Source organism: Mobula birostris, chromosome 6 (genome assembly GCF_030028105.1).
Source record: "Mobula birostris isolate sMobBir1 chromosome 6, sMobBir1.hap1, whole genome shotgun sequence".
NCBI lineage: Eukaryota > Metazoa > Chordata > Chondrichthyes > Myliobatiformes > Myliobatidae > Mobula > Mobula birostris.
This window is the reverse complement of record NC_092375.1, coordinates 144,199,610-144,226,200: the sequence shown is the minus strand read 5'-3', so window position 1 is coordinate 144,226,200 and position 26,591 is coordinate 144,199,610. Positions and strand designations below refer to the sequence as shown.

Genomic DNA, 26,591 nt, shown 5'->3' with positions numbered 1-26,591 from the left:
CCTCTGTAGCTCCCTTTACTCCACTGAAATACTGATATATCTGACTTTATTGCAAGGAGAATTCTATCATATTATTATCACTGCCTCTTGAGAGTTCTTTTAGCTTAAACTCCCTAATCAAATCTGGCTCATTACACAACACCCATTCCAGGATTTCCTTTCCCCTAGCGAGCTCAATTCCAATCTGCTGTATAAAGGCTTCTCGTGGGCATTCTACAGATTCCCTCTCTTAGGATCCTGCACTAAACAAATTTTCCCAGCAGCTCCGCCCTTTTCCTACCTACGTCGTTGGTACTACAATGTATTATGTCTTCTGGCTGCTCACCCTCCCTTTTAGAATGTAGTGGACCATATATGAAACATTCCTAACCCTGGCACCTGGCAGGCAACATACCATCCATGTGTCTGTTTCATGTTCACAAAATCTTCGGTCTGCTCCTCTAACTATGGAATCCCCTATCACTACCACACTCCTCTTCTTCCCGCTTCCTTCCTGCACCACAGAGCCAGACTTTGGCATAACAGCTTCCCCCACCAACTGTATCCAAAGTGGTATACTTATTATCGAGGGGAACAGCCACAGGGGTAATCCTCACTAGCTGTCTATTCCCTTTCCCTCTCCCGACAGTCACCCAGGTATCTGCCTCTTGCAGCTCGGGGGCGACTACCTCCCTGTAGGTCCAATCTATCTTCTCATCATTCTCCCGTATGAGCCAAAGGTCATCAAGCTGCAGCTCCAGTTCCTTAACCCAGTCTCTAATGAGCTGAGCTCAGAACACTTTGTGCAGATGTAGTAATCAGGGAAACTGGACGTTTTCCAGAGTTTCCACACCTCACACAAAGAGCATACCACTAACCTTGGACCCATTCTCACTGCACTAGCTATGTACTTATAGACAAAAAAAGGGGAAAAAACTTACCAGAAGTTTATTTAAAGCCTTTACATGTCCTTGCCCAAACCCACTGAGCCAAAGCATGACCATTCTAACACTGTCCATTCCAACAATGGCCACTTTGCTTACACCTGCTTCTTTTAAGTGGCCTTTGTTGAATGCCTAAGAGATCGTTATGAGTGCAGCCTGCCTAAAAAGCCCTGAAGGCTGCAATCTCTTTTTAAACATCACACCATCTCAGCCAAACACACAATTACTGAAAAGGATGCATGCTTATCCCACTGCTCGACTCTCTTTACACCCATGACTGTGTGGCTAGGCTCAGCTCAAATGGCACGAATAAATTTGCTAATAACACAATTATTGTTGGCAGAATTTCTGATGGTGACAAGGAGGTGTACAGGAGCGAGATAGGTCAGCTGGCTGAGTGCTGTCGCAACAACAACCCTGCACTCAGCATCAGTAAGACCAAGGAATTGATTGTGGACTTCAGGAAGGGGAAGTCGAGGGAACACACATTAGTCCTCACTGAGGAATCAGCAGTGGAAGGGTGAGCAGTTGCAAGTTGCTGGGTGTCAATATCTTTGAAGATCTACTCATGGCCCAACGTATTGATACAATTACAAGGAAAGCATGACAGTGGCTGTATTTCATTGGGAGTTTGAGGAGACTTGGCCAGTCACCAAAGACTCTCACAAATTTCCACAGATGTACCATGGAGAGCATTCTAACATTCTATTAAGAAAGAGATGTCCACATAAATGAGATTATATTAAAGACCATCCAAGAGTCAGTGTGATTTAGAGGAGCAAATTTGTAGTGAGATTGCAGATAGTTGCAGAAAACTTGATAGTAGGTCATTTTAACTTCCCACATATCGACTGGGACTCTGCTGGACGGGATAGAGATTGTTAAATCTATTCAGGAAAGTTTCCTTTATCAATTTATAGAGGTCCCACTGGTGAGGCCTCACTTTGACTATTGTGAACAGTTTTGGGCCGCTCATCTAAAAAAGAACGTGCTGACATTGGAGAGGGTTCAAAGGAGGTTCACAAAAATCATTCCAGGATTGAAAGGCCCTGGGCCTATACTCACTGGAATTCAGAAGAATGAGGGTGTTGTCATTGAAACCTATCAAAAATTAAAAGGCCTCGATAGAGTAGATGTGGAGGCAATGTTTCCTGTTGTGGGGGAGTCTAAGCCCAGAGGACACAGCACATTCCTCTATTCTGAGGGATGTCCATTTAGAATGGAGATGAAGAGAGGTTTCTTTAGCCAGAAAATGGTGAATCTGTGGAATTCCTTGCTACAGGTGACTGTGGAGGCCAAGTCTCTGGGTATATTTAAGATAATTTCTTGATAAGTCAAGGCCAGAGGGTTACATTTCACCGGAGGGAGAAGAAGATGGTGGCGCGATGCAGCGCGCACGGCCTCTCCAGTGAAATGATATTGTATCTGTTAAATAGGGGGCCGTGCACAATTGTGATTTGATGGAGATGGATGTGAGAAGCACGGAGGAACATCTGGAGAAACTTCTGAAACGCCCAGTTTGCTGCCGCCGCCACTGTGCGATCGAGAATCTCCGGAGGAGAAGGCCCCAAATCCTCGGCTTTGCCTGTTGCTGGCGGCCGGGGCTGGGGTCGAAGTGCTTGGCAGAGAAGGTGCTCGGTGCCGGAAGGCTGGTCAGAGGCTCGAAGTTTTCAGACGGACTGAGAGTCGGACTGTGGTCAGATGCTTCCAGGATGCTACATCGGTGAGTTTGTGGCGCCGGTAGCTCATGGCAGGGAGAGTTTTCTTCCTTCTACCAGCTGTGTGAGATGTTGGGACTTTCGAGAGACTTTGAGACTTTTTTTTTTACCGTGCCCATGGTCTGTTCTTCTATCAAATTACGGTATTGCTTTGCACTGTTGTAACTATATGTTATAATTATGTGGTTTCTGTCAGATTTTCAGTCTTTGTCTGTTTTGTGTTCTGTGATATCACACTGGAGGAACATTGTATCATTTCTTAACGCATGCATTACTAAATGACAATAAAAGAGGACTGCGTGTCCCCATAATCTAATCTAATGACGGGATATGTTGAGAATCCAGGAGATTGGAGCTGAGAAGGAAATGGTTCAGCCATGATGAAGTGGTGGTGCAGACTTGATGGGCCAAATGGCCTAACTTTACACCTATATCTTATGGACCTCAGGTCTTATAACAGTTTTAGGGAACCAAGCTTTTCCCGAGATATTGAGGCCCTGGTTAAGAAGAACAAGAAGGTGTATTGCAGGTGGAGGCGGCAAAGAACAAATGAGGTACTTGAGTATAAAAAGTGCAAGAGACCACTTCAGAAGGAAATCAGGAGGGCTAAAAGAATGCATTTGATTGCTCCAGAAGACAAGCTGGAGGAGAATCCCAAGGGCCTTTACAAATATATTAAGAGAAAAAGGATAGCAAGGAACAAAATTAGCTTTGTTGAAGATCAGAATGATCATCTATGCGTGGAGCCAAAAGAGATGGGGGAGATCTTCAACGGATTTTTTTACATCTGTATTTAGTTGGGAGATGGGCACAGAGTCTTTGGAAGTGAGGAAAAGCAGCAGTGAGCTCATAGACCATATACAGATTACAGAGAGGGAGATGTTCACTGTGTTGAAGCAAGTTAGGGTGGATAAATCCCCAGGGCCTGACAAGGTGTTCCCTCAGACCTCGTGGGAAGCTAGTGCAGAAATTGCAAGGGCCCTAGCAGAGACATTTGTAACATCATTAGCCACAAGTGACAAGCTGGAAGATTGGAAGATAGCTAATACTGTTCCGTTGTTTAAGAAATGTTCTCGCTATGAAATTGGAGACTGGTAAGCCTGACATCAGTAATAGGAATGCTATTGGAAGGTCCCAAGGTACCAGATAGATCAGTATTTGGATAGATAAGGACTAATTAGGAATAGTCTACATGGCCTTGGCATAGTAGGTCATGTTTAACCAAACTTGTAGAGTTGTATGAGGAGTTACCAAGAAAGTTGATGAAGGCAAGACAGTGGATGTTGTCCACATGGACAACAGCAAGGCTTTTGACAAGATCCCACATGGGAAGTTGGCCAAGAAGGTTCAGTCACTTGGCTTTTGGGATGAGGTAACAAACTGGAATAGACATTGGCTTTGTGGGAGAAGCCAGAGAGTAGTAGTAGATAGAGGCCTGTGACTAGTGGTGTTAGATAGAGGTCTGTGACTAGAGTGTTAGATAGAGGTCTGTGACTAGTGGTGTTAGATAGAGGTCTGTGACTAGTGGTGTTAGATAGAGGTCTGTGACTAGAGTGTTAGATAGAGGCCTGTGACTAGAATGTTAGATAGAGGCCTGTGACTAGAATGTTAGATAGAGGCCTGTGACTAGTGGTGTTAGATAGAGGCCTGTGACTAGTGGTGTTAGATAGATGCCTGTGACTAGTGGTGTTAGATAGAGGCCTGTGACTAGAGTGTTAGATAGAGGCCTGTGACTAGTGGTGTGCCATGGGGATTGGTACTGACCGTTGCTGTTTGTCATCTATATTAATGATCTGGATGATAATATGTTTAACTGGATCAGCAAATTTATGGATGACATCAAGATTGGGGGTGTCATGGACAGGAAGGAGGACTATCAAAGCTTGCAGCAGGAACAATGGGCCTGTTTCTGTGTTGTAGTGCTCATGTGACTATGACTCTTTGATTCATAGAGATGGAAAATTAACCGTGTCATGTCTGGCTTCTTAAACACAAGGGGTTCTACAGATGCTGGAAATCTTGAGCAACACACGCAGTGCTGGAGGAACTCAGCAGGTCAGGCAGCATCTATGGAGGGAAATAAACAGTTGTACATTTTGAGACCCTTTATTATGAGCCGATGAAGGTTCTCAGTCCGAAACATTGACAGTTTGCTCCCTCTCATAGGTGCAGCCTAACTAACTGAGTGCCTCCAGTATTTTATGTGTTTTTCAAATCCATATGTATCAAAGCAATCAGAGTCACTATGTCATCTTCACTTAAGACACTAACTGTAAAGGTAATTGTTACTTAAAGGTTGGGTGGTCTACAGCTGTGTCACATGGCTTGTAATTGCAACATTGCCATATCATGCCAGCCACTTTAGTTAGGATCTTATACAGGACTCTGTAGGCTGTACCCAGCGAGACAGACAGTGATGATCTTCAACTGTTTCTGGATGATAATTAGCTTGGTATAAGACACACATTCTTTCCCCACTGTAAGGAAGATGTCTTCAAGCGATTGCTCAACTGGTTCTTTCCAAAATCTCGGGCTGCATCGGAGCACAGCAGCAAATGTAACGCTTTACAGTGGGGTTCAGTTCCTGCGACTGGTTCCAGCGAGCTCGTGCGTCCTTTCTGGGACTGCATGCGTGTGTTTATTCTGGATGCTCCACGTTGCAAAGGCGTGCGGTGAGCTGCAGACATGCTATGTTGGCACTGGAAACGTGGTGACGCTTGTGGGCTGACCCCGGAACATCCTTCGACCATGTTGGTTGTTGAGGCAAACAGTGCATTTCACTGCATTTTTTGAAGTACATGTGACAAATAAAGCCAATCTTATGTCGGATTATGTGTTGGGTGACGCAGTGAAGCTCAGTGCAGCTACTGCATCGACTCAGTACAGAAGGACCACGGCTCGGGATTCTGCTTCACTGGGCACTGAAACCTTGGTCCCATGTGACAACCTCTTTAACGCATCACAAGTGTGTGTTTAAGGAGGAGACAGAAGTGTTGTTAACACATTATGTGAGAATGTGCTGAGTTTATGGTACAATAAATATAGAGAAAGTCAACGATTCTTACAGTTGTACACCTCTAAAACAGGCTCTTCACACACTATGCTCATGCCAACAATTTTGTCCATTGATAGTAATCTCATTTGCCTGTATTAGGTCAATATCATTTTATGTCTTGGCAAATATCCCCTTTAAAACATATTCTACACAATCTAAAGCTATTCCTCCTTGCTTTTCATGCCCCTACCATGGGAAAACAATTTTGACTATCTACCCTTTCTCTTCTCAGGTCACCCCTGAGCCTCCTTTGTACCAAGGAAAACAATCTATCTAATCTCTCCCTGTGTCTAAAGTCCAGGCAACATCCTGGTGAATTTCTTCTGCACCCTCTGCAATGCACCATGCTATAGTGTGTTCATCAGAACCACGCGCAGTGTTCAAAGTGCGATATAACGAATGTTTTGTAAAGTTGCAACATCATGTCCCAACATTTTTATTCTATGCCTCTCTGTGAACAACAAACAAGCCATATACCTTCATTATTCTATCTATCTACAGTCTGTTACCACTTTCAGGGAGATAGGGACTTGAATACCTGTCAGGGAGATGAGATGCAAAGTAGCAGTGCAGGGGAGAATAAAGTTGAGGCAGATACAGAAATTAGTGCAAACAAGTACAATGGGCAGGATATACAGAGTTCAGGGCATGATAGGCACATGAGATTGTGATTGTCTAGCTTATTAAACATGGTTAAAAAATGGGAAGGCCTGGCAGCTCAGTATTCTGAGATGCTACAGGAATGATAAAGGAGGAGGAAAGGAGAGGAGGGGTTTGTGCTATTGATTGGACAGAAAATCCTAGCAGTACTTAGGGAGGCTATTCTCCCAGGATACAGTATGGGCAGATTTAGAATAATAAGAATAATAAGAAGAATGTGATCACCTTGATGGGAGTGTTCTATTTGACTGCACTTCCTCCACCCACCCTTGGCATCACAAATAGTCAGCTGAAATTAGAGGAACAAACATGTAGAGAGATCACAGAAAGCTGTCAGAATAATAATGTTGAAATAGTAGGCGATCTTACCCTCCCTAATGCTGACTGGGACTGCTACAGTGCTAATAATTAAATGGGGCAGGATTAGTCAAGTGCATCCTGGAAAGTTTTCTCAAGCAGTACGTAGGTTGCCTTGCGTGACAGCAACAACACTCAACCTGCTCTTAGAAAATGAGGCTGGGCAAGTGGATCACGTCAGTGGGGGAGATCTTTAGGAAAAATTACCATAATTCTATTAGTTTTAAATAGTTAACTAATGAGGTAGGACAAGTCCACAAGTTAAATTCCTGAATTGGAGCAAAGCTGATTTTGATGGCATTAGAATGGAACTTTGAAAGTTTGATTGGGAGAGGTTTTAGCAGGTAAAGTGATACCTGGCAAGTGGGAGATGTTTAAAAGTGAGATAGGGAGCACATAGGGTGAATATATTCATATTAGAGCAAAAGGGAAAGCCGACAGGATTGGAGAACCCTGACTGATGAGGGATATTGAGGCTTGGTCAAGAAAAGAAAGGAGGCATATATCTCATATAGGTTACTGGGATGAGGTAAACCCCATGAGTATAATGGATGGAGGAGTACGCTTGAAAAGGAAATTAGGAAGACAAAAAGAGGACATGAGCTATCTTTGATAGTTATGGAGAATCACAAGAAATTCTATATAAGAGCAAAAGGGTCACTATGGAGGGAATAGATCACCTTGAGGATCAGCATGGTTGTCTATGTGTGGAGCCACAGCAGATGGGTATAGAATTAATTGAATATTTATCATTTGTATTTACTATGGAGAACCTCATGAATCCTCATGGAACCTCAGGGAAGGGAAATGTCCTGAAAGAGAACACATTACAAAAGAGGATGTGTTGGCATTCTTGATCTGTATAAAGTTGGATAAGTCACAAGGTCCTGACTAAACGTATTCTTGAACCGTGAGGAAAGTACAGGAAGAAATTGGTGGGGTCCTGGCAGAGACTTTTGTGAGCCATGGGTGAGGTACCAGAAGACTGGAAAGTGGCTAATGTTGTGCTTCTATTTAAGAAAGGCATCAAAGGCAAAGCAAAAATCCACAGGCCAGTGAGCCTAATATCAGCCTCCAGTAACTCAGCTCAACAACTATGAGCTAGTTACTGGAGGAGGTTCTGAGAGACAGGTTTTATTTGCATTTTGAAAGCTAGAGACTGACTAAAATACAGTACGAGGGAAATTGTATCTCATGAATTTGACTGAGATTTTGAAGAAGTTATCCAAAGGATTAATGAGGGCAGGGTGGTACATAGACTTTAGCAAGACTGGTCTGGAAGGTGAAATCACATGGAGACCAGTGTGAACTAGCCAAAAGGTTACAACATCGGAAGGAGTCAGAAGATGGTAGTGAGTGACCACACATGGATTGGGTGCCTTTCATATGGGCTGCTACATCATGTGTGACATGAACTTTGAGTGATGTTGAAATGGAGAATTTACCACCACACATCTGACTTGATCCTTGTTAGTGGTGGACAAGCTGGGAGTTAGGAGTTAAGTTGCTTGCGTAGGATTCCCAGCCTTACAACTGCTCCTTTAGCAACATTGTGTATATAGCTACTCCAATTCAGTTTCTGGTTACATCCAGAATGTTGATAGTGGGGGACTCAGTGACAGCAACAATATTGATTGTCAGGGACGTTAGATGGTTTTTCTTTTGTCTGATACTGCCATTGTTTGTGCAAATGTGACTTGCTTGCTACCTATCAGACTAGACTTAGATATTGCCCAGACCTTGCTGCTTTTGCTGGTGGACTGCCTCATTATCTGAGGAGTCATCAATCTTATGATCCAAGACACTATCCTGAGGAACTCCTCCAGAGCTGCCCCATAGGTGAGATGATTGACCTCCAACCACCACAACCATCTTCCTCTGTGCTAGTAATGATTCCAACCAGTGGCAGGGATCCTTTCACCAGTTCCCAATGAGTCTATTTTTTTCCGGGCTCTTTTTTTCTTGGTTTTTTAAAAATTAATTAATTTATTTTTTGCTCAGCATTACAAAACTTTCAATTTCCAGATACACTTACATTTACATTTCTTCCCCTCACAGATATCAGGTATCAGAACACTTCCATCAAAATATAGACATCGCCACAACATCCTATACAAAATCCCTTATTAGTATAGCAGACAGGTTTATATCCATATACTGCAGAAAAGGTTGCCATATTTTATGAAAACTATCCATACATGTCAAAAATTCCAAAGGAATGTATTCCATGATTAACTTACCCCAACCAAAAAGTCCAGGGCCCTTATCCGATATCCAACAAAGTAAAATGTTCTTCCTCACATAAAATGTCAGGATGTTAAAAAGTTTTTTCTGATGTGCATTAATGAAACGACTGCTGGGTAAGCCTAAGAGAAAAGACACTGGGTCCAGTTTTTTGTTTCTTTCGGATAAGAGATTATATACAGAAAAAAACATCATTGTTAACTGATTACTATAGTTCTGACATAGAAAAGAGGGTGTTTTGTTCTAAGGGTGAAGTTTCTATTAATGCTTTTTACAGCATCCTGAGGGAATGTTCTTATGGAGAGGCTGAGCAGCTGGGACGGGTTTGGGAGGAAGAGCTGGGAGTAGAAATAACAGCTGAAACATGGGAAGACATCTGTGATAATGCAAAGAAGACTTCAGTTTGTAATAGAACTAAAGCATTGCAACTCAAAATTCTGCATAGAGCCCATCTGACTCCAGATAGTCTCCCGAAATCTAAGATGGGGGTTTCTCCAATGTGTTCTAAATGTAAAGTAAATACTGGAACTTTTACCGACTGTTTTTGGACTTGTCCTAAACTTCAGGCATATTGGAGTGATATTTTGGGTGAAATGGAAAAGATTCTGAAGATGGAGCTTCCAGGGCTCTTTGATGCCAGACTTGAATAAATGCTGCCTGGACATGCTGAGTAGATATTCTATTTTTTTCATTTCTTTTTCAGTATTGTTTATAATCCTCCTTTGTTAAAACTTAGCAATTTTTGGGATGCGGACATCATTGGCAAGGCAAACTTTATTGTCCTTTCCTAAATGTCACTGAAAAGAGAAGGCATTTAAGAGGCAACCATATTGATGGTTTTGGAGTCACTAGGCTGGACAAAGTAAGGATAGCAGATTGCCTTCACTGAAGGACAGCAGTTTTTACAGCAATCCAGTAGCATGACACGGTAGCCAGTGTTCAGAAGATCAGGGTTTAAATCCCGCTACTGTCTGAAAGGAGTTTGTTTATTCTCCCCATGACAACTTGGATTTTATTTAAGTGCTCCAGTTTCCTCCCTCATTCTAAAGACATACAAGTTAGTAAGGGTTAGTAAGTTGTGGACATGTGATGCTGGCACCAGAAACATGGCTACACCTACAGGCTGCCCCCAGCACATCCTCACACAGTGTTGGTCGTTGACATAAGCAATGCATTTCACTGGACATTTTCATGTCTTGATTTACATGTGACAAGTAAAGTTAATCATTTAGTTACTGAAACGAGACTGTGTGCAGATTCTGCATTGCTCCTCTTTGAAATAGTAAACATACTCAAGTATAACCTCAATGGTTATGAAGAACTTTTGAGACAACTTCAGATATGGAGGTTGCTGATAAATGTATGTTCTACCCTTACCCTCTTTCACTTCTAGTCCTGTTGTTGAGGAGTGTTCATTCTAAGCTCGCTAAAATCCAGCACGGTTGTTTTTATGGCTGCACCAAACCAATATACCCCATTGTCTAATAAGTCTTCAACCTCAGCATACTTTCAATATTCCAAATTTCCCTAAGCTAAAGACTTTAACACACAATACAGAACCATAAAGAGGCCTCTCAATGAGCAAACCTTCCATGGAAAATTACTGGATCCCCAAACATCTGAAAAGAATGGGAAACAATTAATTTATTCATGAAGAAGTGTAGTTTTTAGATTTTGAAAATGAAAACCATGAGCATGACTACCAGCTGACTTATAAAACCCGAGGATTTTGCCAGGATTTCAGTAGCCTAAAGCATTGTTTGAACACAGAGACAAGCTTACTATCTTCCTTCATAGTTGAGGGTTTTTTTTATAAAAGGTTTCAACTATTTTTGTCTGTTTTTTACTGCTAGATACGGACATTTGAGCTGGAAATTAAATGAAAGTGCAGAATGATTTTTATTAAATTCAATAAAAATCATGCACTTTAGTACAGATGAGAGTGAAATAAAAAAAGGTTTCTTTTAAAACAATACTGCACACTATGAGCCCTTTGGCTCATGATGTTGTACCATCATATGTAAACAGATTCCACTATCAATCACACCCTTCCCTGCTGCACAGCCCATAGCCCTTTATCTCCATCGAAATTTAATATGTTAGAAAAAAAATCCTGTAATGCAAAGTGAACCTTTTTAAATATGGGTCCTATTTCTTTTGGCATGTATGATGGAGAGTGTTTTAACTTTTAAACATAATCTATTCCCAGTGTAAACTGCAGAAGGTAATATACCATCTTTATAAAACAACGACAGGAGGAACAATAACAGGATTTGGTGTACTCTTTTACAGATAATTTCGTAGAAGAAATGATATAGCCCAATGCTACACAGTATCTGTGCCTGGTTTGCCAATACAAGCTTCTCAATCTGGGAATGAATCCTGCACATAGTCACTCAATGTGCCCTTCAAGCACATGGTCTCTTTTAGTACTTGGTTCTACTCACAAGCATTGCTGAAAATACTCATTTACAAAGATAAGTAGAATGGATGTGATGTTTTGACTACATGTTCACCTAGTCCTGTACAGAATGTAGAACACAGAACAGCACAGCACAATATAGGTCCTTTGGCTCACAATGCATGTGCTAACTTTTTAACCGACTCTAAAGTCAATCCAACTCTTCCCTCCTACATCGCCTTTCACTTCTCTGTCATCTATGTGCCTATCAAAGAGTCTGTTAAATGTCCCTAAAGTATCTGCTTCTATTGTCATCCCTGTCAGAGTGATCCATGCACCTAGCACTCTTTGTGGAAAAAAAAACACTACTTCTGACATCCCTCTATACTTTCCTCCAATCACCTTAAAATTATGCCCCCTCATATTAGTCACTTCCATTTTGGGAAATGGTTGTTGGCTGTCCACTCGACATATGTGTCTTATCATCCTGTACACCTCTATCAAGTCACCTCTCATCCTCCTCCTCTCCAAAGAGAAAAGCCCCAGCTCATTTAATTTATCCTCATAAAACATGCTCTCTAATCCAGGCACCATAATGCTAAATCTCCTCTATATATTTCGCACTGGCTATTGTCCATCAGCACATTTTGAAATTGTAACTGCAGGCCATAATCAGCTGATAACTCCAACAACAGGCCTCTGAAACTGGCAACAGTGAGGTCTCAATGTCTGAAGATGAGAATGCGTCATAAATACACTGCTTTTTTCTGTGTTTCAGAATCAGTGGGGCACACTCTTCTTACTTTTAAAAAGTTCATCTTAAATGGGATGCAACTGATGTCTATATTGCCATCAACAGACATTGCTGCAAAAGATGGCAACATATTAAGACAACTCCCCTGACTCTTTGCAGACTTTAAGCTTAATTTTTAAAGCTATTAACTTGTTTGCCATTTCAAACACTGCATACTCTTCCTTTAATAGACGGACGGACATGACTGAAGTGGTCAAATTTATCTGCTGGACACAGAAACTTGGTGAGCCCTATTAAATCTTCAACACCAGAATCATGCCAAATTTATTATCACTGACATGTTATGACATTAGTTGTTTTGTGGCAGCAGTACCGTGCAAGACATAAAAAATACAAGTTACAGTAAAAAAAAGAATAACAAGGCAGTGTTTACGGGTTCAGAAATCTGATGCCAGAGAGGAAGAAGTTATTCCTAAAATACTGAGCGTGGGTCTTCAGGCTCCTGTACCTCCTTCCTGATGTAATAATAAGTGCTCATGTCCTTAGTGATGGATGTCTCATTCCTGAGGCATTGCCTTTTGAAGATGTCCTCAATGGTGAGGAGGCATGTGCCCATGATGGTGCTGGCTGAGCACACAGCCTACTGCAGCCTCTTAGATCCTGTGCATTGGAAACTCCATACCAGGCAGTGATGCAATCAGTCAGAACCCTCTCCATGATACACCTGTGAAAGTTTGCTAGAGTATTTGGTGACATACTAAATCTCTTCAAACTCCTAATGAGGTATTGCTGCTGGTATGTCTTCTCTTGGATCCACACGAGCTGTGGTGGTCTCCTGATGAGAAGGTCAAGAATACAATTGCAGAGGGAAGCTCAGAGGTCTTTGAAAGCATTCTACCAGTGCAGACTTCCTTTGGCACAGAAATGCACATTAGAGCAACAACGCTGCAAGAATTAAGGGCACTTATTTCTACAAGTTTCAGTTTTAATCAGTCATGCGAATATGGCTAGGCTCTGCAGACAATTCATTGGCTGTCAATACCTCTTCATGAATAAAAAACAATGTGTTGTTACTTCGTCACTCTGGCCAACACACCTAAACGTCTGTCTATCATCATCAGTGCACGTTCTAGTGAAGTTGTCCCACAGGACTCTGCCCTTTGATGAACCCTTGAAAAAAACCCTCAGTGGGGGCCTGGCCCAGAAGGTTAGGGCACATGGGTCCAAAGTGTGTTGGCCAAAACTGCATCCAAAATTGGTTTGTTGACTGTATGCAGATGGAAGTAGAGGAGGGATGTTTTCGAATTAGGTCTGTAACCAGTGTTGTACCACAAAGACCTCTATTCCCTGTCATATATAGAAATGACTTTGGTGACTCTTGAAGAGTCCTCTTATATGATAAGGTGGGCTATGGGCTTCACATTGTACTTCATTATGACCTTACACTTTATTGTTGCCCTGCACTGTGCTTTTTTCAGTAGATTTTACACTTCGTTCTGCATTGTTATTGCTTTATTTTATTCTACCTCAATGCATTATGTAATGATTTGATCTGTAAGCAAGACTAGCTTTACACTTGTGACAATGTTGGCACTTGTGACAATAATAAAGCAATACCACTGAGAATATGGGTCGACTGATAAATAAGTCTGTTGAAAACACAAAACGTGATGGAATAGTAGATAGCAAAGAAGGTTGTAAAAAGATAGAGGGACATAGATCAGTTGCAGATGGAATTTAATTCAAGCAAGTGTGAGATAATACACCTCAGAATATCAAATACTAACAAGGCAAATACGTTTAAACTGAAGGAATATCAGGAGTGTTGATATACTGAGGAACCTTGGAGTTCATAGCTCCCTAAAAATGGTAGCACTGGTAGATAGGGTAGTGAAGAGATAAGAGATTGGATCAGTTGGGTTTATTCTCATTAGAACATAGGAGTCTGATATGTGAACTTTTTAAAGTTATAGGTTAGATATTCAGAGACATTCTTTGAGGGTGAAGGATTCTAAAACTCGAGGTTCTCTCCTTTCACTTTAAACACTGGTTTAAAGTGAAATGGGAGATACTCAAAGGTAATCTGAAGAGTTGAGGACTGGTGAAGGGGAGGGGGCATTACCAGAAATTCAAGAAATCAATGTTCATGCCATCAGGCCACACTCAGGTTGGAGCAGCAACACTTTATATTCTGTCTGGGTAGCCTCCAACCTGATGGCAAGAACATCGATTTCTTGAACTTCCAGTAATGCCCAGTCCCCCACCATTACCCATCACCTTTTCCCTCTCTCACCTTTTTTCCTTGCCAGCCCATCACCTCCCACTGGTGCTCCTCCCCCTTTTCTTTCTTCTGTGGCCTTCTGTCCTCTCTAATTATCTCCCTTCTCCAGCCTTGTGTCTCTTCCACCAATCAGCTTCCCAGCTCTTTACTTCAGCCCTCCCAGTTTCACCTATCACCTTGTGTTTCTCCCTCCCCTCCCCCACCTTCTAAATCTGACTCTTCCTCACCATCTTCTTTCCTTCAGGCCTGTTGAAGGCTCTCAGCCCGAAACGTCGACTGCATTCTTTTCCACAGATGATTTATAATTTTTACCAGTTTTAAATATTCAAAGTTAGTGTCTACTGTCACTGTTCTTGCCAGAAATATTAGTTTGGAGATGTGATAAAGAAACAGCAGGATTCTGCTAAGTGTTGATTAACTTTAAGTATGTACATGAATTTCAATTTTCCGCAGTCTATTGGGACAAAGCCATCTTTCTATTCTCATGAGGTTAGGAGAGGAAGTCATATAGCTTGCTTTCCAAAATATGTTTTTGAAAAAAAAACAAAATTTTCCACTGGCACTAGAAGTTTTGGATCAACCAGGACCTATGAAATTGGTTTTGACAGTTACTGCAGGCAATGATTGGGCATTATGTGTCTTCTATGAGGGTGAAAAACAATCTTTGTTTCAGAAACAGCTTCTTCCCCTTGCCATTGGATTTCGAATGGTCTATAAACACTACCTCGTGATTCATTTTTCCTGTTGCATTATTTATTTATTTTGTAATTCGCCATAATTTTATATCTTTGCAGTGTACTGCTGCTGCAGAACCCCAAATTTCATGTGTGATAATAAATCTGTTTCTGATTCAGAGTATAATGTTAAAAAGGTTTAAAATAGTGTCATAGCTTTGAACAATCTGATACAGCAAGAACCAGAAAATGAAAAGGGAGTCAGCAATTTGGAGACAAAAATCATAAATCAAAAATCTTCAATGTTTGTTTATATATCAACTGAGTTACACACAAGACTGGACATCTCATAAAAAGATGAAGTGGAAAGGTTAAGCGAGGTGGACAAGTACATTTGTATCTTACTGCACAAATAGAGGATAAACCATTTAGAAATATTGACAAGGAATGATGTTTACATACAGAATCTTGAGGACAACGGACATGGTATATATGACTGTTTTTTGAACTGTTAGTATGAACAGAGCTTTAAAGGGACAATGATAGTTCCACCCCCTCGTTGAATCAAAAACCTCTGAGGCACTCCATTGGTCATGGTCATTCATGGAAGTTGTGTCCTAGCTGCCAACATGATTTGCAAGCCAGTACACAAGCCAGGAAGAGCAGATATTGACACAACTTGGAACCAGTGGCATCGCAGGAGTTGCCAGTCAGCATTGAACTCAATATAGGACTGCCTTAGAGACTTCAGCTCTGGATTTTTTTTCGGAGTTTACTCCCGAAGTCTTCCCCATGAGCTGGTATAGCCACAAGGCAACGGAGGTCTGAGATCAGAGTTTTCCTTCTCCTAGATAAGCTGCCAACCACGGCTGATGAGCCCATCTGCCTGGTTTTAAGGCATCAGTAACCTGCCTTTGTTCCTTCTCCTGTCAGTAGAAACTGTTCTGCCGGGCTTAGTAGCTAAACCACACATGAAGGCCAGGAGAAGGACTTGGTTGCCAGAGGCGATTTAAGACCACACCTTTTGGAGCATTTAATAAGTAGTGGGAGCTTATCCCCACTACAACTTCACCCACCCTTAAGGAACTAATTAAAAAAAAAACACTTTGCCTGATAATCTTTGTGTTTGGTTAGGAATGATTCATATTTGAGCTTAACAGTAACTAGACAAAATGCATTCCTGAATATAGGTTTCATTCCACATACCATTTGAATGGCTCACTCTACCTACATGCAAATTTCCCTGGGAGTAATCAGAAAATACAACGTGCTTATTGTTTGTTTGCAAAGTGTTCATTGGATGAAAATGGATATAATTCACTGGCTAAACACAAGCCCACCCTTTAGGATTACACAAAACAAATTCTTGATAATAGATTAGGTACATTTATGCAGAGGCATGAGTCACTAAAGTTTGAGATCCAGAGTGGTGCAGGATATGTGAACCTGTAACATATCAAGTTTTTCACTTTCTTATTCCCTCTCTTTCTCTGTCCATGTGCACTTTCATCAATAGTCTCCTTTATGAGATATGCTGCATTGAAAAGCTCCTCACTGTGACCTAAAGAAAGGTAGTAAAACCGTGATTCAACTACTTCCCTGTGTCAACTGCAACACTTTATCCTGCTGCTCATACAGCACTCATCTTTCAGCCACATTTTGTTCTGAAATCTTCCAATCTGCCATTTTATTTTATGCTAAGTGCCAAATGCTCATTGTCCCAACAACTTTAGAAACTTGAACAGTTTCCTGAAGTGAAATAGGAAAATCAGAATCAGGTTTAATTTCACCTTTTAACTTAGTGGCAGTGTTACAAAGCAATAAATGATAAAAATAATAAAAATAATTGAGTTACATTGTGTGTATATATCTGTAAAATAGATAGATTTGAAATAGTGCAAAAACAGAAATAATAAAATAAGTGAGGTAGTGTTCATGGGTTCAATGTCCATTTAGAAATCGGAAGGCAGAGGAGAAGAAACTGTTCCTGAATCGTTGAGTGTGTGCCTTCAGGCTTCTGTACCTCCTTCCTGACAGTAAAAATGAGAAAAGGGCATGCCCTAGGTGATGGGGGTCCTTAATAATGGACATTGCCTTCTGAAGCACCACTCCTCAAAGATGTCTAGGATACTACAAAGGCTAGTACCCATGAGGGAGCTGACTAACTTTACAACTTTCTGTAGCTTCTTTCAATCCTGTGCAATAGGCTCTCCCCACCCCCATACCAGGCAGTGATGCAGCCTGTGAGAATGCTTTCTACAGTACATCTGCAGAAGTTTTCGAGTGTTCAGGAGACAAACCAAATCTCCTCAAACTCCTAATGAAATAGGGGCAAATAACACAGTAGATTGTCACAACCATACGTGAGAGTGATATGGCCTCCTTAGCTATCTGCGACAATGAATGCTGCAGATTTGCCACCCTCTGGCTAAAGAAATTCCTCTTTATCTCTATTCTGAGGCTGTGCCCTCTGGTCCTAGACTCTCCCACTACAGGAAACATCCTCTCCACGCCCACTCTGTCTAGGCCTTTCAACATTCGATAGCTTTCAATGAGATCACCCCTCATTCTCTGAGCTCTAGTGAGTACAGACCCAGAACCATCAAATGCTTCTCATACATTAACCTTTTCATTCCTAGGATCATTTTTGTGAAGCTCCTCTGAACTTTCTCCAATGCCAACATATCCCTTCTTAGATAAGGAACACAAACACTCATGATACTCCAAATACTCCAAAAGATAACATCACTAATTTCCCATTTCTTTAGTTTCCACTGTTTAATCCACAGTAAAACTAAAGAGGCACTTGTATTAAAAATCTCTCCTATTTCTTTTGGTTCCACACAAATGGTAATTATAGTCACCAATGCCGCAATACTTCAATAGGTTTCAATAGGTACACTTAATGTCAGAGAAATGTATACAATATACATCCTGAAATTCCTTTTCTTCACAAACATCCACGAAAACAGAGGAGTGCTCCAAAGAATGAATGACAGTCAAAAGTTAGAACCCGAAAGCCTCCCCAACTCCCCCCACCCACATTTATGCAGCAGCAAAGCAATGACCCCCTCTTCCCCACCAGCAAAAAAGCAACGGCATCCCCCCTCCGTGCACTCAAGCGTGCAGCAAAGCATCAAGAAAGACACAGAACTGCAGTACTCCAAAGACTACTCGTTCACCTGGTAATTTGACAAACCACAGGCTCTTTCTTTCCCTAATATGCAAATATATAGAAATGTTAGCATGAAACAGTTTGTATTCCCTCTAATCTGTGAGCCAGAAGTCCTGCGAAACATTCAGGCCTGGAAAGCAGCGAGAACTTCAAAGGTCCAGGGTTGTCAGAGCTGAAAGGAGAATGAAATTCCTAGACAGCCACTTCAGCTGGAAATTCTACAATTAGCATATGTTAGCAAGATTGAGCACAGACAGAGAGGGTGTAGATGGACTTTATTCATTTGATTTCTCATGGTGGCTGGAAATCCACCAGAATATTGTTCAGGAATCCCCATGTGGATTACAGGAAATTGTTGCGATTTTGGAGAAGTACAAAATGCAGAGCTAAGCAGAATTACCTCTCACACCTACAGAAGAAGTCACTGGCTTTGTACTTCAGCTCCAGTTGTATAGGCATATTTTGAACACATCTTCTCAATACTTTAAACAATACCATTCAGCATTGGGTACCTATGTACTCAACAAAGATTAACGACCAGTTGCAACTCACTTGGACATTGTTAAGGAAAGACTCTAAATTCCTTTGCTAATAATCCAGGGTTGGTCACAGATCATAAAGCAAATAAAGTGAATAGTAAATAAAGAAATAAAGATTACTGGTCTGCCACAGCCTCTTGCCACAGGGAATTACATCACATGCTAAGTTGTTTCAACTGGGAGAGAACGGCATTACTAGAGAAGATCATAAGGGGCAAACACAATTCTGTAACATGAACCAAAACCATTGCAGGCAGCACACAAATTAAATCAAATGAACTTTTTCTCTGCATTCTGCACACTTGTGAGTTTTATTGCCCTCAATAAATGTTTTTGGAATTCATTATCAAAACTGATGTGATATATTTCACTGAGCCAGATCCATAATTCCAAGCTTTTGAATACTGTCCACTTAGCCTTAAGGCTACAGGAAAACGTTGATATAATTAATCCAACATCTCTCTGAGGTTTAAAAATCAAAAACACGAAGAAAGGAAAAATTTGCATTTGTGCATTTGCATTTACATTATCCGACCTCAGAATTCCCCAGTGTCTTTCTCAGCCAATGATGTGTGTTGAAGCAGAAATAATCATTACAGTATGGATATGCAATAAAATTATGCATATCAAACAACCAAAATATCAATGGCTAAATCATTCAATAACTTTTAATGGCATTGATAAATGTTAAATATTGCCTTGAACACTGGTATAATTCTCCTCTCAACCTTGGAAGGTCAGTGAAATTGATACATCCACTTCAGATGATAGATGTGCTTCATTTAATATTTCATGGAAGACAACCCCATGGCATTGCTAATTAAAATCTTATGCTCCTATTCCCAGGGTGGGCTAACATCTGGATATCTGGACCACATGATTGATTGTATATACTTAAAGCAAAGGTTGATATGTTCCTGATTATTTAGGTGGTCAAATGTTACGGGGAGAAGGCAGGGGAATGTGGCTGAGAGGGAAAATAAATCACCCATGATCAAAGGCTGGAGCAAACTCAATGGTCTGAATGGCATAGATCGGCTCTCATGACTTATAGCCTTATCACTAACATGAGACTAACATCTACAGCAGGTAGCCCTGTTATGCTTAATATGTTTAACCTAACCTAAACAGGTACTTGTGCGTCTTTTGTAAGTTCTTCCTTTAAAAGGTTAATTGGAATGAGTGACCTTTATTATTGAAGTTTAATGAAAATTCTGGCAAATTTAAAACTCTTTTAGATATACTTCTATCTTTCAATTGCTTCATCTTTTCTATCACTCCCAATAGATGCCATGAACAGTACAACTCTAGCTCCACCTGTGTCAATGCTCCTCTGAATTTGCTCCCGGTACATAGTGTCAAAGAGAGATACAGTCGAGAAACAGGCACTTCAGTCTACTGAGTCCATGCCTCGCCACCTCCCATTCACACATTCTCATCAGTTTTCCCAGACATCACCACCTACTCACACATTCGGGCAAGTTCCAGAGGCCATTTGATCCACCAGCCGGTGCATCTTTGGGATACAGGAAGAAACTGAAGCACTGGAGGAAGCTCACACAGTCACAGGGAGAATATGCAAACTCCACACTGTTAACAGCTAAGACTAGGATTAAACTCCAGTCTCCCATGCTTTGAGGCTCTGAGTCAACCAGTGGCGTTCTTTGGCTTTTATGGCAGCTGCCCATTACAGAATTGTTGGCAGTCACATACCTATGTCCCTGCTCCCCACCGTCTGCAGTCGTCTCCCTTAATTTTATATCATCAATACAGTCCGCTGGGTGAACTCAGTGGGTCGAGTGGCATCTGTGGAGGAAACAGGAGGTGCTGAAACCTTGCATATGGACTCTTTATATTTCTATATCCTCTTTCTACATTTCTTCCTAAATTAAACCCATCGCTACGTTTTCCCTCCGGCTCAATATTCTGAGCACAGTGCCTATTTATTCCCCATTAAAATGTTGTTGGTTCTGAGTTTTCTTACTTAATGTACTGAAATTAAGCTGACAGCCAGCAATTGATGCATAATGGAAAGTGGTTGGATTGGACGGTTGCCACTTGGAGCATAAGCCAGATATGTCACAAAATATAATTACTATTGACATTATGAAATTAAATTTCAGACCCAGTAAAATAAATAAATATTTATATCTAATTTCTGAAAACGAGGAAACACAAAATAGGTTTCTGTATGCATTGATTGTGCTTTGGACAGGAGAGCCAAAGAAACACTTATTTTGGTCACTTTCCACACCACTTGTGTCGTTCTGGTGCATATTATGGAAGACCACCAGGTTAGGTCATGTGGAAAAACACACATATAGTACTCTTATATTGTGATTCCACTTCTGAATGTTTCTCTTTTTTCTACTGGGGTTCCACAATACAAACACTTCCCAAATACTTCAGCAGCTTTGGGATGTTCTGAATTGTACTAGAAAAAAAAGCACAAATTTCTTTGTGCTTTGTTTAAACAAATGTCTGTCTGCTAAATTTAAAAACGGAAACACGAGGAAATCTGCAGATGCTGGAAATTCAAGCAACACACACAAAATGCTGGTGGAATGCATCAGGCCAGGAAGCATCTATAGGAAGAGGTACAGTAGACATTTCGGGCCGAGACCCTTCATCAGGACTCACGAAGTCCTGACGAAGGATCTGGGCCCGAAATGTCATCTGTACCTCTTCCTATAGATGCTGCCTGGCCTGCTGCATTCCACCAGCATTTTGTGTGTTTTTTTAAAATTTTTTTTTCCTCCAAAAATACTTTATTCAGAAATATTACAAAATAAAAATAATTACATACAGAAAAAGAAAACCATTTGTTGACTGTGAGTCCTTATTCAATACAGTTATTAACAATAAAATTTTGCGTTGACTCTGTTCATTTACAAATGAAAGATGTTTACAGTAAATCATGCGTTTACTCTCAACTCTTGGTCAAGTGTTAAGACTTATTAACAATCAAAATTTTCAACAATAAAGGCAGGCAATGGCTCTAATACTTTCCCAAATTAACAATTGCACCCACTCCTTGGGCACCATGTTGATTATCTGTCCACACCGCTGATGAGGGTAGGTCTCCTCCCCACCCAACCTCTCCCCCTCCTACGGGTGATGAACGTTAAACTGTGGTCCTTCCCCACCGGGCCTTCGCGGTGGCTGCACCAAGTTTGAGTGCATCCCTCAGAACGTACTCCTGCAGACGAGAGTGTGCCAGTCGGCAGTAAGTGTTCAGTGAAATTTAAATTCTTTCTCACTAGGAAGCTGAGTTTAATATCAGACAGTGCACACATTGAGCTTACAATAGTAAAATCTGATCCCTCCAAACTCCAGAAATACAGGGTTTAAATATACCTGTTTTATTTTGTATTACACTGTATATTTAAGTTCTTGGTAATTTAATTTAAAATTTAAGTTTGCTTGTTGAACTCCATGCCACATATGTAAATTAAACGGGTAAATATTCAAAGCTTGTTTGGAGGTCTTTGGTTGTCACAGAGATTATCTTTGATGTAATATCTATACACTGTAACAGACCTACAGATAGACTTAAAAACTCTAAAACTAAAACATTTTTCATAATTGTCCTTGCACTCCTACAAGCAGTGGAAAAAGGTCTTAACTCCTTGCTAATAGCCTTTGGGCATTCAACATGGAAACAGGCCCTTCAGCCTATTTATGCTGATCCAGGTGCCCTATCCAAGCTAGTCCCATTTGCCAGCATCTGTCCTATAGCTTTCTAAAACTTTTCAATTCATGTACTTGCCCAATCTCTCCCCCTAACTCAGTCCCTCAGGTCCTAGCAACATCCTTGTAAGCCTTTACTGCACTATTTCCTATATTAGGGCAACCAAAACTGAGCTCAGTACTCCAAGTGCAACCTTGGTAGCATCCTGTACCATCAAATGCACCACAACCTCCTAACTTTTATACTCTTATACTCAGTGCTCTGACTTGTGATAGTCAGTGTGCCAAAAGCCTTCTTCAGCACCCTGTTTACCCAAGACTCCACTTTCAGTCAACTATGTACTTCTACTCTAACACCCTCTGTTCTGCAATACTCCCCATGGGGACTGCCATTCACTGTGCAAGTCCTACTTGGATTTGACTTTCCAACATGTAACACCCATGTCATCTGCCTTTGAATAGTAATTTTGAATTTTTAATGTAATCCACTTTGATTTGCTGGTAGATTGTATGGTAAGAATTCCCATTGGGATTATACTACAATATTCTAAATAAAGTGGTTGTAAACTCCACATTACATTTTTCTCCCACATATTTATTCATTATTTTCTATAATTTGTCACTGTAAATTGTCTATGTTAGTGAGTGAGTAATGGAATCCAGTTGGATGGGGGATAGAAAATGTAGGCAGAAAATTGGTTAAAGTAAGAATAGTCTAACCATGGGCATGGGGCAAAAGTGGCCTGTTTCCAAGACGTATCTCTCCGAAAGGCATTAAAGACCAAAATTCACGAGGAGCACTTTAAAAACCATCATTATCACTCATTTTAACATTCAGTAAATATTGAGATTTGTAATGTACCAATTGCAACCGGATCCTCGACTTCCTAACCAGAAGATCACGATCTGTGCGGATTGGAAATAACATCTCCACCTCACTGGCAATCAGCACTGGTGCACCTCAGGGGTGTGTGCTTTAGCCCACTGCTCTACTCTCTCTACACCCATGACTGTGTGGCTAGGCATAGCTCAAATGCCATCGATAAATTTGTTTATGTTACAACTATTGTTGGCTGAATTTCAAATAGTGACGAAAGGGCATAAAGGAGCGAGATAAACCAGTTAGTTGAGTGGCAACAAAGCAAAAACCGTGCACTCAATGTCAAGATCAAAGAGCTGTTTGTGGACTTCAGAAAGGTAAGAGGAAGGAATACAAACCAATTCTCATAGAGGGATCAGAAGTGGAGAGTGAGTGAGCAATTTCAAGTTCCAGGGTATTGATATCTCTGAGGACTTAACCTGGATGCAACATATTGATGCAGCTATAAAGAAGGCAAGACAGTGGCTATATTCCATTAGGAGTTTGAGGAGATTTGGTTTGTCAACTAAAACATTTGAAAACTTTTACAAATGTACCGTGAAGAGAGTATTCTGACTGGCTGCATCACTGTTATGGGGTGGGGGTGGGGGGTGGAATACTACACAAGATGGAAACTTGGAAAATTAGCCAGCCAGCTTCATCATGGGTACTTTCCTCCGTAGTATCCATGATATCTTCAAGGAGCGGAGTATCAGGAAGGCGGCGTCCATCATTAAGGATCCCCACCACCCAGGACATGCCCTCTTCACACTGTTACCATCAGGATGGAGGCACACAAGCCTGAAGGCACACACTCAGCGATTCAGGAACAGCTTTCCCTCCTCTGCCATCAGATTCTTAAATGGAGATTGAAGCCGTGAACTACCTCACTACATTTTTATTTCTGTTTTTGCACTACTTACTTTAACTCAACCATTTAACAGACAAATAGAGATGCTTAATGTAACTCAGCTTTTTTTCCTCTTATATCTATTTGTCATGGATTTCATTGTAGTGCTGCCATCAAGTTAAACAAATTTCACGACAATACGCCGGTGATATTAAATCTGATTCTGATATCACATCATGGAACCCATCCTCCCCGCTGGCTGTTCTACTTCACACCTCAGTAAAGCAGCCAGCGTAACCAAAGATCACACCCACCCCAGCCATTCTCATTTACCCCCTTCCATGGGGCAGAAGATACAAAACTTTTAAAACGCTTACCACCAGGCTAAAGGACAAATTGTCCTCCTGTTATAAGACTACTACTATAAAATGGATTCTTGACTTCACGATTTCCCTCCTCATGACATTGCACCTAGTTGTATTCTTGAACAGCACGTACTCTGCAACAGTTACTTTGTGCTTCCGCAAAGTACTGTGGAATGAAGAGAATGCAGCAAGACAAGTTTATCGTCGATACGTGTAACAAATAAACCAGTTTGCCAATTGGTTAAGAATACTCAGGAAGCCATACAGTAACATTACTGTAAGCTAATGATTCTACAGTGCATTAAGATTTTGTTTGAATTAATTCCTCGCTTATCACCGCGCACTTCAGGTTCATTTTAAAGCCAAACACTGATGGGGCGAGTATTTAGTGACTCCAACATCCTGTAACAATACAGACAAAGTTTAACAGTGCAGCGCCATACATTACCAATATAAGAGGCTGAACTCAACAGATTGCAATCAGGTGCGAAATCGGAGTTTCCTTTCACAATGGATGGAGTGTACTTCAGCGCAGGAAGTCTCCTTCTATTGTCCAGTTGCGGTCCTACGCTCCGGCGGTGTTACCATTAACGTCAACTCCCCGAGCACTTTAGCTGTACTGATTGATCACATGTCACGGATGAATTGAGATCTTTATCTTTCTCGATCAGCTGGTTCACAGCCTCTCCAGACACCGGGAAAAATAATTATCACATGGGACTGAAGGAACGATCACATGATGTTGAAAGAGCTGATTGTGGACACGGAGTAAATGAGTGAACAATCGACCTTTGCAGGTTCGCGACAGCTGCTTCAGCAGGACACACCGAATAAATTCAGAGCGACAGCCTTGTGTACACAGGCTAACTCAGAAACGAACACGCAGGATAACAAGCGAAATTGGAAGTCTATTGTTATTCCACCACGTCTGTAATGTCTTTCACTTGTCAGACTTTCTGATATCCCACAGTAAATGAGCAAAAACTATCCTCTAACAATTTGGAAAATGGAAATCCATTCCTTTCCGCCTCCGTTATGAGCTGCCCCGCTAGCCGCCAAAACTCTCTTCATTCATGGGAGCACACACAAAATGCTGGAGGAACTCAGCAGGTCAAGCAGCATCAATGGAGAGGATATAAGCAGCATCAATGGAGAGGAATAAACTGACGACATTTTGAGCGGAGACCCTTCATCCTGAGTCGTGACGATGGGTCTCGGCCCGAAGCGTCCACTGTTTATTCCTCGCCATAGATGGTACCTGTACCCGACCTGCTGAGATCCTCCAGCATTTTGTCTGGATTTCCAGCGGCTGCAGAATCTGTTGTGCTCATTCGTGGGCTTTTGATGTCCTGGAACGACTCACAGCCCATTATTATCCAGGGGGAGGTGATGGCGCGGAGGCGAAGCTGAACCACTATATCCCCCTGGCATAAAAGTGCCTAGTAGGGTAGGGAGATCTAGGCATTCAATCCATCGTGAATGAAGGAGCTGAGTCACCTGATTATAATGCCACGCGGCTTGGAGACGAACCCGCAAGTGATGTTCTCCATCAGTCGGGAACTGAGCCAGACCACGGGAGCTGTCTTGATGTCGCCTACAGATCTGGTCGCACATCACAATCATCACGAAGGCAACCTGTTTCTAAGTCTATAAGATTGCCTCATTCCAGTCCTGCCTTGACCCAAACACCGCTGAAAGTCCAATTCATGCTTAGCCCCACTCATGGGGAGCCAAGCTCCTTCTATTTCAGCAAACCTTATATCAATCAACACGCTGGTGCCTGCGATTCAGACCAGATCCTCTGAGCAAAGATATCCCTTTCAATTCATTCCTCATACACAATCTCCTCCAGTTACACAAAATAATCTTGCAGGATCTCTGTGCTACCTCATTCTGACCTCCAGCTCATCCCAAAATTTAATCACTCCAGCACTGTGGCAGATGCATTCAGCTGGAATACCAACTTACTACCATTCTGCAATCATATCTTTGTTTACTCCATTGAGAAATTTCCTAAAATCTATCCACCTGAGAGTGCCTTAATAA

At 41.4% G+C, this 26,591-nt stretch overlaps 1 protein-coding gene across 13 annotated transcripts in view; it reads right to left on the bottom strand.

Moving 5' to 3' along the window:
• The window catches only part of LOC140199427 (melanophilin-like), a 192,536-nt gene that overhangs the window by 93,170 nt on the left and 72,775 nt on the right, over window positions 1-26,591 (bottom strand). For 4 of the 13 annotated variants that reach the window (XM_072261500.1, XM_072261512.1, XM_072261511.1 and 1 more), the window contains exons 1-2: window positions 24,994-25,505; window positions 20,495-20,587 (exon numbers count right to left, since the gene is read on the bottom strand). The gene's annotated coding sequence lies outside the window, so the exon portion shown is untranslated. Of the gene's footprint in view, window positions 1-8,953; window positions 9,070-20,494; window positions 20,588-24,557; window positions 24,693-24,988; window positions 25,506-26,591 lie in introns of those variants that run through there. The other 9 variants (XM_072261507.1, XM_072261508.1, XM_072261504.1 and 6 more) reach the window with 7 other exon arrangements.